The following is a 12,343-nucleotide window of genomic DNA, read 5'->3' as shown; positions in this document are numbered from 1 at the left end:
TAATCAAAAGTCTCCCAATCCAATCCATACTATCCAAATTTCTATACAACAAATTTGCAAAAGCAAAATTGTTCATTAATGTACGTGGCAAGTCACAAAAGTGTATCAGTAAGATCTTTACTGACAGTGCATTTGTGTTCCACTATCTTGCGATACACTATCCACTCTTTCCTGTGAATCCTGTGTGAGGGGTTGAAAATAACTTAAAAAAAAATTGTAATGTAATAATTAATATCTACTAATAATCTATCAGTTCAAATGTTGATCTGAAATAATGATGAACTTTCTGGTATGATTTAAAATAACACTGAAGATAATATTTGCTCATTCCTGGCTGACCATCAAGCAGACGCTAATTAGACACCATGTATCACTCTGCCTACCTTAAATTCTTCATCTGCTTGTCTTTGTCATATGTCTGCTGGGAATTAGAAAAGGTTCAGTGAGTCAAGATCCAATTAGTCAACTCATGAAAAATCACTCAGTTTATTGGTCTGATCAAAGATTGTCTCATTTGTATTGAGTCAGACAGCGCAGCAGCTAGTTAGTCTAACTGGAAGCCAACTACATCTTCACCACAAGGACCAGCAACATTGCGTTTCCATAACATGTATGTGTGTATGTGTAAGTGTATGTCCCACTCATTTTGGGTGGGTACACAGTGTACATGTGCATGCATCAGATGTGTGCACCCAGGATTGAGTTCATCGGCCTAATTATTCTTTAATCTGATAATAGTAAATCTTTGCATTTTGGACATTTATTGGACAAAAGACAGTTTATGGATATTTACTTTTACAATAAATGTCTCTGAAGGTTTTACAGATATGTCGTTCCTCCAGCATGACGGCAGCAGGCGTATAATCCTTACATATACATACACATTGCTTCTATAAACTGCTGAAACTGGAGCACAAGGCAAACCTAAACACAGAGAGAGAGAGTCCAGAGAAGGCACAAGGTTTGAGTTTGAGAAAGAGTCTAAACAAGCCATCACATGCTGTCAAAATATCTTATCTTTTCTTATCTTATCTTATCTTAATGCCTCATTCCTGCAGTTTGCAACTCATCACAACAAGGGGGATGATTTGAGGGAGTGAGAGGGGGCACGGGGTCAGCAGAGGATTAATGGCATGAAATATTTTTTCTAATCTATAAATGGACTATCATATTTTCACTGTCGTCTCGGTAGGAAATGCCTTTCACTCACAAAGTAATGCACATCTCACAACCTGTGGGGTTTATCCACTAATCCATCAAGAAAATTAGTGTGGAAAGACAGAATTAAAAAAATTCTGCTTTGTGTGTCAGAGATAATAATTCTGTGTGCATTCGTTTCACTTCATCGTTGGGTTGAACCTTCTGTCTTCAGAGTATTCCCAGTTCAAATGATATTGCTAATGTACTCACAATGGTAAAAACTACATGCTGAAGGTGTTTTGTTTTCTAGGTCCCCTTATCTTATTTTAACGTGTTAGCGTGATAACATTTGTCAGTTAGCACTAAACACAATGTTATGTTTTCAGTGCCGTTTGTTTGCCTGTCAGCAGGGTTGTGGAGAAACTACTCTCCCGATGTTCATGAAACTTGGTGGAAGGGTGTTACAACAACCATGGAATATGTATCTAATTATCTAATTATTATTTTTCTTTACATATGTGTGAACCCGTCATAACTAAGATGAATGATTAAGCATGTACCAAAACACAATAACCACCTCAAACATCATCGTACATACAGTTATTCTCTGAGTGCCCTTCTACTGTAGTTGTGTAGGTACTGGTTGGTTATAAACTAAAGTATTGAAGAAATTTCAACTTAATGTTTGATAAAAAAAAGTCATTAGGGTTTCATTAGAGTTTCACAGCAGTCACTCCAAAAGGTGCCAACATGTCACTCAAAACCAAAAACATCTGTGGTACTAGAGGAAAGAGTCAGGGGGTCGGCAACACTTTCTATGAAGACCACATCAGTATTGTGTTATGGGAGGATTCACAGTGAATTATAATGCATTCATAATGATTTATGACTAGTCATAAACACAAATAAAGCTCTCTGATGTCAACATTCATGAAACATGATAGATGGGACTTATAATGAATCATAACCAAGTGTCTTATGGATGCTCTTGATTAGTTATTAAATGACTACCAATTCAATTTGTTGCGATTAGCATGTTAGGATTCTAGCGACATTAGCATAGCTATCAGTGTGGTAGCAGTCCACATTACTGTGTATTGACAATGTGTTTGGTGTTTGTCTAGCCCAGCAGGGTTATCTCGAACAACTAGGCTAAAACTTATTTTAATATTAAATCATAAACAGCAAATGGGTAATTATGTGTCTTCTAGAGTAATTCCTGAAGGACTCTCAGCACAACTGACCCCAGCTGTGTGTCTGCAAGTGTGTGCAGGGGGGTTGTAATATGAATACAGTGTCTGCATACTGTTGTTGATGGTCTGTTAGAACATCATAACTGATTGCTTCCATCCAGCAGTTAAAATAAAGTTTGAGTAAACATATTTAGTCTTTTTCTTTTGAATATATATATATATATATTCTTTCAAATGCATTAAAACACATCACACTTAACATAAGCAATGAAATGTTATGATGAAGCATGCAGTATTATAAATGCATCAATATGGACGCTTTGCCCAACACATATAATGCAAACTTATGGCACTGCATGGTCTGTTATAGCATACTATGAGCTACAGCTAAGTGTTGAGGTGTGTGTATATAGATGTGAGTATATATCTTCATAGAAGGTGTCGCACCATATTTCAAATACAGTAACCAGACAGAGAGATGGGAGGGGAACACAGTGGATTGTTATACACACAACAGCCTCTCCCCATTCAAATGTATGTGTGTGTGTGTGTGTGTGTGTGTGTGTCCCTCCACACAGGGCTACATGGTTCAACACAATGCTGCCTTTTCTAACATCAGCACAGTGCATTCGGATAGCAAAAGGCTACTGGGGGGAGCATTGGGGGGCAACGCCATTGTGGTACGCTATCTGTCTGCAGGAGGAGCACTGGGTGACACTGACACAACACACACACACACACACACACGCACACACACACACACACACACACACACACACACAGCTTGTGTTTTTAGTTCCTCTGTCGCTTTCTTATTTTTTCCCTTTAATTCCAGTGTGTAACATCTTATATACTACAACGCTCCCTCTCCAACATCCCCTGTCTCTTGGATCCCTATTGTTCTGTTTAGTCCAGGAAGTGGCTGCAGTTGCTACAGCTTCTCTCCCCTCTCTTGTTGACCCCTCAACCTTGGGGCAGTAGAGAGGAGGAGGTGGTGAAAACCATCTTTACTTATAGAAAGAAAGACATTTCTGTGAAACAGAAGCTGTTTAAGCAGAGAAATATTCCTGCAGACTGCAAATGTACCTTTTTCTTCCCATCACTCACACATCACTCATGACAAACGAACACAATGATTATTTTGTCCCTCCTTTTCCCCTCCTCTTTGACAGTTTGGAGGACGCTGTCAGCCCCCACACCCCCCCTCATCTGTTTCCCTACACCTCCTCCGCCTCCTTTTGCCCTCAGCCCCTCCCCGTGTTTGCCCCCTTCCACCTGACTAGCCAATGGGACCAGACGGGCTTGTCTCGGCATGGAATGACTGGTGAGTGGGAGGGGGTGGGGATGACCAACTGGACAGGACCAAGACCAAACACCTTGTCAGACAGACAGACGTGCAGCAGCAGAGAGACTGGGAGTAGGACAGTAAGTCCAGTTTAAGAAAATCAGCCTTTTCCAGCTTGTTGATGGACAATTTGTTTCTGGGTGAATGAAACTTCTTTGCCTGTTGCTTCCTCTCTATGGATCTATAGCGCTGCAGGTGTAAAAGGAGGGGGCTTCTGATCCTGAGACCTGAAAGGAAAACAAGAAAAAGAGGACAATATCAATTAGAAAGAAGGAAGACACAAACCAAGAGTATCAGACAGAGCTGATGTGAACTGAGCTCAGCATAGACATCTATTTGACTGAGACACACACCCACAGTCCTGCACAATGCCAGCTGGAGGACAGAGGTTTTCGGACATGGAGATGTTGGTAGGGATGGAGGACAAGCATGTAAACACTGCCAGGAGCAGAGCTGGGAGCTGTGTGGAGTTTGACAGCATCAGAGTAAGTTGTTCTTTCCTCTTTGGAGTCAGATTTCACGGTTGTAATCAAATTTATGGAATGCTGTAGTTTATGAGGAGTGCATGCCAGATTGGGTGATGCATATTTTGCATTGGAACTTTGGGAATTTCATTGATCGCTTAATAAGAAGACACCAGAATGAATTTTCCCACTTGTTGCATGCAAAAAAAAAAAGATAATAAATCTATAGCAGACAAGTGATTAACCAAGAAAAGTTGATTTAAACAGTTTTTCTAAAGTTACAACATGCTTTAAAAGAAGAAGACAAACACACACAGTGCACTGTGGAGCTGAGGTTATGCACATCTGCACATTAAATGGTGCAAAATGGGTCCTTAAGCTTTGTTTCATAACCTTGGAGCTTGTGTGTTTTTATACTGATACAAATCTCCACAATACATTAAAGCACACATAATGTCGGTGGTATTTAGAAGGATAAGTTGAACCGTTATTACAGCCACTTCTCTGCGCCTCTGTTAAATCCAGCAGACCAAAAGAGATTTGTATGTGATTGGAAAGAGCTGAGCTGTTCAAGGGGGGTCTGAGCCGTGATGCCAGATGCTCAAAGTGCCTCAGCGGTGGACACAGCTGAACCTGATGTTTTTTTCTCTGCTTTGCTCTGGGATAATAACCTCAAAGGTTTTTGATGAAACACTCTATGTGTTGAGTGATTTATCTGTGGTTTAGGATGAATCCACAGCGTCTGTTTTGGAGCCACGGACAACATAATTCTCACCTAATGATGACAGGCATGAAAAATAATAATATGTTTTAAGGGTCATAAATATGAACAGTTCTACATGTGTGTTTGTTATGGTTATATTACTATATTATAACATCAGCCAAGGTCAACAGCACAAGACATAACGGCCAGCTAATATTACTTGATAGTCCAACAGCAAGAAGCCCAGCTCAGCGTCTGTCTTTCAGTCTTTTATTTCACCAAGCTCTCGCCAACGACTCAAATGACAGTCTTGGTCTTTTCTTTTTTTAGCTTTCTCTGCTTCCCTACTGTCATCATGTCCATGTACTGAGCTCACTGTCCAGGCAGCCCAGCTAACAAACTGAGCTAACATTATCTAACACGGCTATAGTTGGCAGCAGTATACTTTACTGTCCTTTACTGAGAGTTGATGCGCCATAGCCGGAGGACCTCAGAGGAATAAACAGAACATTTTCTCCATTAATATGATGCACAAAAATCAGTAAGATAGTTGGTGGTGTGTGACTTAGTGCCGAATAAAGCATTATGCAACTGACCCCACAGCATAGAGTTACAGACACTATTCACCTGATTATATATCGGTGCAGCATCAAAATGATTTTAAATCTGTTATTTTATGGTAAAAAAGTTACATAATGTACACAATACATGTGATTAAAAACAAACAATGTTTTGTCCTTAGGGGCTTGCCATAAACAGCAGGAGGTTCTGCATGAACAGTGTTTTGGACGTTAGAGGAGTGTGACGCTGTTGACGGTCTGCCAGAAGTGTGTCAGTAGAAAACAGAGCAGGTGTACTTGCTATACATTGTTACTACTATGCTGAGTGACTGATAGTTATATGATGTCTGAAACACTTCGGAATACAGAATACACTGCTGTTAGGAGTTGACAGTGGACTATCAAAAGAAGGTCATACCTGATAAAGTTTGAAACACAGACACTTCCAAAGACGTCTGTTTATGATGACTTCTGGCAGCAGTGAACCAACACTTTTACTTCTTTAAGACCAGCTAGGCAGCCATCCAACTTCACATTCATCGGTCTGAATCCCTTCAGAAACATACAGGTTATCAAAATGTTTCTATTTTATTGTCACATTTAAGTGTTATTTATGCCTGTGCCTTAGCCTCGATAAATCCTAAACATACCTCCAAGGTGCACAGCTTTCTAAAGGATTTACACTGATGTAAATATTTATCAACGTATAAAAAACCTGTAGATATCTGACTGTATGAGGTCATCTGACCCGATTTACTCGACCTTCAGTATGTCAGCTACTGTAGATACCTAATCTCTACCTGACCTACTCTTCTTTTTTATTGCCATACAGTATATGGACTGTCATAAACACAATGTTTTAACAGGACCCTGAAATGTTACTGTGTGGGATGTTACTGTTAATCTGCTGTGAAAAAGCAAAGTGTATGTCTTTTTATTTTGTTGTCTGCAGGTCATTCTGTCAATCTTATGTGCAGACACGTTATAAAATGTGGGTTTATTGGATTACAGAGGTGTAAATTTGAGCCAGTGTGTGCAGTAGGAAGTCAGGTGGCATCACGTGAGGTGGCTCACAGACTGGACAGACTCAGAGGAATGCTGTTTATGTGTGGGGTGAGACCGCCGGCTCTGTGCTCAAAAACCTAAAAGCACTGGTGCAAAAAGACTGATGCAAAAATATGTATTTGATCTTCAAATGTAAAATTGAATTAAAACTTACTGCCTTTTCAGTATTTTCCTAAATAATTATTATAAATGTGTATAACTCCCTGCATAGTGTGGAAACTAATTATGTCAAATAAAAGCACAAGTAGTAAAGTAGTAGGCTCTTGTCTGTAAAAAAAAAAAAAGTCATGTATTATTGTGATTATAAAAAGAAAAACACTGCTTTATTTTATTAGGTGAAAAGAGTTGAGCTGTAGTTATCTGGAAAATGTACACAGCCTCCGGCCACTCATAATCAATCGTTATTGACAGCCATTGTCGATGATATGATTAGTAGAACGTGCAAGAACATGTGAGTTCAGTTTGGCCATGGTGATCTTGTGTTATATATGTGTATGGTGCTATTTGTGAGCAAACTATAGATATAGTGAAATATTAGTTACAGACTGATTCTGATCTGGTTGATGACACAATGACAACTATGGAAGAGCACTCACGTATGCACAGTTGATTAACTGATTAAAAGCCAATACTTTTGTATGTAACCATATGAGAAACAATGAGCATGCTCTTGAAACAGTCTTTATTTTGTCATAAACTTATGTCATTGAAGGTAACACAACAACTCAGGTAAAGCAAACTTAAACAGTATTAGCACACAACAATAATGTAACAGTGAAGCAGAGCTTTTACACTCATTGTGATGGGTTAAACAACTTAGGCAAGTTTCAAGAGTCTGCTAGTTGATTTTAACACTGTTTAGATCATGATGGTGATTTTACACCGCTGCCTCGACCTTTCCAAAAACACATTAAAGAATTACAGAATTTATTCAAAAATGGTCAGCAAAAGGATAAAGTATACAGGATTTGAAGTCAAGGAGGTAAGACTTACAAATACGTCCTTCGTGAAGGAGGTTTAGATGTAGATTTTTCCCAAATATTCAAACTTCAAAACATATGTGAGGAGTTTAAGGGGGAAAACCATGAAGAAGGCTGTGTGACTCAGAGGTCAGTGTGTGTGTGGGGGGACGACGGTCTGTTTGTGTTCAACACAGCCCTGTGATACTATGAGCCTTGGGTCTGATGCTATATCAGTTATAAAGCCATTAACAGGTGAACACACACACACACACACACACACACACACACACACACTCACATACATTAAAAGTTCAGAAGCCTTGAAACTCATTAAACTCATCTGCTGACTCTTCCAGGTATATCATTACTGCCCTGAAGTCATAACAAATCAGGTCATACTAGTGCACTGTATATGTATTTAGACATGTATGGTGCCTCTGTATATATTCAGCCCTATGTGTGTGTATGAGGGATCATGAGTTAACAATCATGCTATATGAAGGTATGCAATTGCTCGCACGTGACTAATTTAATGCATGTACAGAATGTGTGTGTGTGTGTGTGTGTGTGTGTATGAAAAATGTATCTCCTCATTGTGTCTTTGTTTGATAGGGGAATACCTCCATTGTCTTCTAAACATGTCACAAATTTAAAAACTAAAAGTTCATCTTGTGACCTTCCAACCTTTCAGAGCAAAAAATGTGTTTAATCTAGTGTCTTTGTGTTTTTGTGTAGTGTATTGTGTGAGCTGCAGACTGAGACTTGGTCTCAAGCCCGAACAATTAACACTTGATTTTACTTGACCTCTGTTAGACTTGACTCCCTAAATCAAAAACATGTTGAGTTGGTCAAAACAAAAATGAATAAAACAGCATCGGGCAGTCATACATTGTGCATGGATAACACATTTAAAGGACTTGGTCTCAGTTATGTAAAACTACACGAGAAAAGTTGAGTTTGACATGTCTTGTCTGATTTTAGATTTGACCTGAAGACTAACTAACAAACAAGACGTGAGACATGGACTTGAACATGTTAGTCTAGTCACTCGTAAGGACTTGAGACTTGACTTAGACTTGCTTCAGACTCGATTCACCAAGACTCGAGACTTGTTGAATGCTTACTCAGTGCTTAATCAATTATGTCTGTTATTTTTGTATAACAGACTGTTGCTATGGACAGGGTTCTGATCATAGACTCCTAGAGAGTGGCTATAATAAAATCATTTTAACTCAATATTTTGTGTCAGATTACTGATTTCTTTAGTAAGTAGACATGTAATAAGTGTAATAATTTACAGCAAGCAGGTAGTTCTTGTGAAAATAAACCCCTTCAGGTTGATTCAAGACCTGCATCACTCTGTGTGGGTTTATTTAGCTATAATTCTCACTGTACATTATGTCTTAATAATAAAGACTGTCTGGGGCTGGTGTGAATTTCCCCACCATGCTCAAAGAGGAACCAGGAACAATCAATTCAAATGCAAGGACTCTGTTTTCTGACCAACTAATATTGTTCTCTGGATTTAGGCTTCCCTCCTCATGGGTGGCCATTATGGCTCGGTGAGGCCTCCTTACATGTCATCATCAGAGCTTTGCTTCTCCAAAGAGAGCTGGAGCAAGGGGTTCAACGTCAGGCTGCATTATGTCTCCTCAGCTTCAGTCTGTGGTCGTGACACGGTAGGTTGTGAAGTCTGAGTCATCAGGGTGGCGGCAGGAGGTATTAGGCCAGCTGTAAGAGAAGGGATTATGTCCCTCTAACCCTGCATTCCCAGGTTAGAATGGAGGAGGAGGAGGAGGAGGAAGAAAATGGGGTTCAGGGAAGAGAGACAGAAATAGAGGATAGGAAAAGAATTGGTGTTAGGGCGGGAGGAAAGGATCGAAGGTGAAAGGAAGTAAGGGCAGGAAGCAAGGAGAAAAGGGGATAAAGTCTTTGATGAAATGGCATCTGGCAGGCCCTGGCTGCCCCTCTGATAACTTTTACAGCTACAGTGAGAGAGGTAGCTCCCTCTGCTGCTGTGCCTACGAATAAATTGACCTTACTGAAACTGACCTCTTACCACAGGATCACAAGTTTGTTGGCTGTTAGACAACAGACTCGTTTTCTAAAATGACAGAACTGAGACACTTAAATCAGATGGTGGGCATATAGAATAAATAGTACAACATGTACTGTGTGTTTTATAATAATGCTGTTGTGGTAATTATCTGATACTTCCTGCAGGCTGAGTGCAGCTTTCTAAAGTGAACAAGTGTTAACTGTGGTTTTAACACAACTGTGCCTATAATCTTAATAATCTATACTTTCTTTTAACTGCAGGGTGCTGTATGATTGCAAAGTGTAGCAATGTGCAGCAAATAAGAAACTTGTCCTCCAGCAGTGAAGATGTAGGTAGACATAGATGGCCCATTAGCTCCATGGTTACCAACACAGCAACCATTATTTTATATACAGATGTCGGAGACGAACTTTCTCTGCATCAGTGAGTCAGTGTGTCTGTTTCAAATACCAGCTGACATGTTTAAAGACATGCACTGTATCTTAAAGTGCATGTGGTGTGGAGATTGTTTACATGATTAAAAAAAAGCTCGAAAGAAAGGGATTGATTAGCAAAATGTAAACATAATAAAACATTTTGTCATACAAAGTAGCACAATGAGTTAAAAACCTGCTTCTTGACTCTATTTATGGCTACACAAATGACTGCTTTAACAGGAAGCCTTTGAATTGGTACTCTGCATTGGCTAAGTATTCTAACACATTATTCTTTTAGGTGGGAATTGTAATGCAATATTTCCACATTGAACTGCCAAAATTTGGCAAGTTTCTTGTGACTATCAAACAATTCTAAAAATTTCAGAGATACTAAGGACCGGATAGTGTCTAAGGAGCACGTCTGTGTGGTCAAACAGTATGTCAGTGACTGCGTTTCCATGGCAACACCTCCAGACGCAACTGCTGTCCTATCGGCAGTTGATCTTCTGAAGGAGAGCGAGCTCTGCAGTGGATGAGCTCGTCCAGATTGTTGCCAGAGCGTTCAAGGAGATGGAAGACAAGATTGGGCTTTTGCTTTGTTGCTGTAGTGTGTGTGTGTGTGTGTGTGTGTGTGTGTGTGTGTGTGTGTGTGTGTGTGTGTGTGTGCTTGGAGAAGTGGTATGCACTTTTAAGCCATCCGTGAAGTACTTTGGTCATTAGGTTGGGTTATTATTATGGGTTACTGTGGGCAAAAACATGCGCAGGCCTATTTTCATCCATACCGTTTGAAGTCCACACACATATACAGTATGAACACAGTATGTTAGACCAGTTCACCAGAGTCCTGTACAGACACAGAGATTGGGTGGATGGGGTGAGAAAAACAAAAAATCAAGAAAGAAAAAGGACATCTGATGCTGGAGAGAGTGATTCATCAGTAAGTTTTTGCGTGACCTGGCTCTGGAAATCTCAGGGATAGATTACAACAGAGAAAAAATAATTATTTTTTTTTACAAAAAAAAAGGTAGAATGGTGGATGATATATTTTATTGCACCCAGGAAAATGTGTCGAGCTGCAGCGGGAAAAATGTATTATTTTTTTTATAGCAGAGAAGGCTTTAAGTCCGACGCACTCAAACACTGCAGCAAGGTTTTGGAAACTTACAAAAATTTTCACGTTGCTACACGAGAGAGGCCAGACTATGTTTACAAGACAATCAGCCGCAAAGGTCTGTCTTATAGTGGCATTATGTTGACGTAATGCAGCTGCAATCTGCTGGGTTTTTTTTCTGTTAAATCAATACTAGCTTTGTAATGATTACCTGGCCAATAAGCTGAAATCTTTGGCTTTCAGATCTCACATTCCAGCCCAAAAAGCAAATGATAAGTGTGTTATTGTTCCAGTATTTAGAAAGGTGATATATTACCTCTCTTGCTAGATGTTTTTGTTGGATTGCTAGCTTGCTTTCTCCTCTTGTTTGCGAGAAACTTCTGTCTTCTGCCCTTCTAATATCTAAGGGTTTATTATAGGACAAAACGAGGTGTACAATAATTGCTCAAGAGCTGAAAAAATCTGCACATTAGAGCGCAAAGATGGATATTGCGTGCATACTGATAAAGCATAAAGCTTCCTGTTTTATATTGGTTTGATGATACCAACATGATAGTACCATCCTCTGTGGTGCAGTCTGTTGTCTGTGCAGTGCAGTCATCTGAACTCGATGAATATAAGATAGATCGCGGTTAATTGTTCTGCTGACAGAAAGACTTTTGAGAACGCTGAAAGCTCATGCAAAGGGTTTGCTGCAGTGGGTCTGCAGAATGGCCAAAAGAGAATGACTAGACGAATCTTTTGCACCTTTGTTTGTTTAGAGGAAGGTGTGTGGATCAGGACACTTCACTCCCCTGCACATTTATCCAGCATAACCCTCGCACACCACTTCACAGCTTCTCAATGCAACCAATCTCATGGGGGTGGCTGCAGGGTGAACTCTTCAAAGGCAAATTTGAGTCATCTTCAGATAACAAACCAGATTATAGATGGTGTCAAAACAGGTCAGTACTGCCTATTAAACTGACATTTGTCTCCGCAGTTTGCAATCACTCTTTTGAGTTTCTCTCTTTCTCTTTCATTCCTGCTGAAGCTCTCTGAAAACAAGTCGATTTTTTTCAACTAATGAACAAACGCAAATTCATGAGAAAAAATATCTCAAATCTTGCAGGGCACTTATCAGCAGATAGGGTTTCAGATTAGGAGACGGAGCGAGACAAGATACTGAGTCTTGTGATGTGTTGTTGTGAAGGAGAGAGAGAGAAAGTCTGAGAGACAGAGAGAGCGACCACAGGCTGCTCGGTTCATCAGAGCTATTCTTAGGACAGGGCTCGTCGTACGATGCCACCATTTCTCCTCCACAGTAGCTGCAGCTCTGCTATGGC

This window comes from Larimichthys crocea, chromosome XVIII (assembly GCF_000972845.2).
Source record: "Larimichthys crocea isolate SSNF chromosome XVIII, L_crocea_2.0, whole genome shotgun sequence".
NCBI classification, from domain to species: domain Eukaryota; kingdom Metazoa; phylum Chordata; class Actinopteri; family Sciaenidae; genus Larimichthys; species Larimichthys crocea.
The sequence above is the reverse complement of the archived record's forward strand: the minus strand, read 5'-3'. Positions refer to the sequence as shown.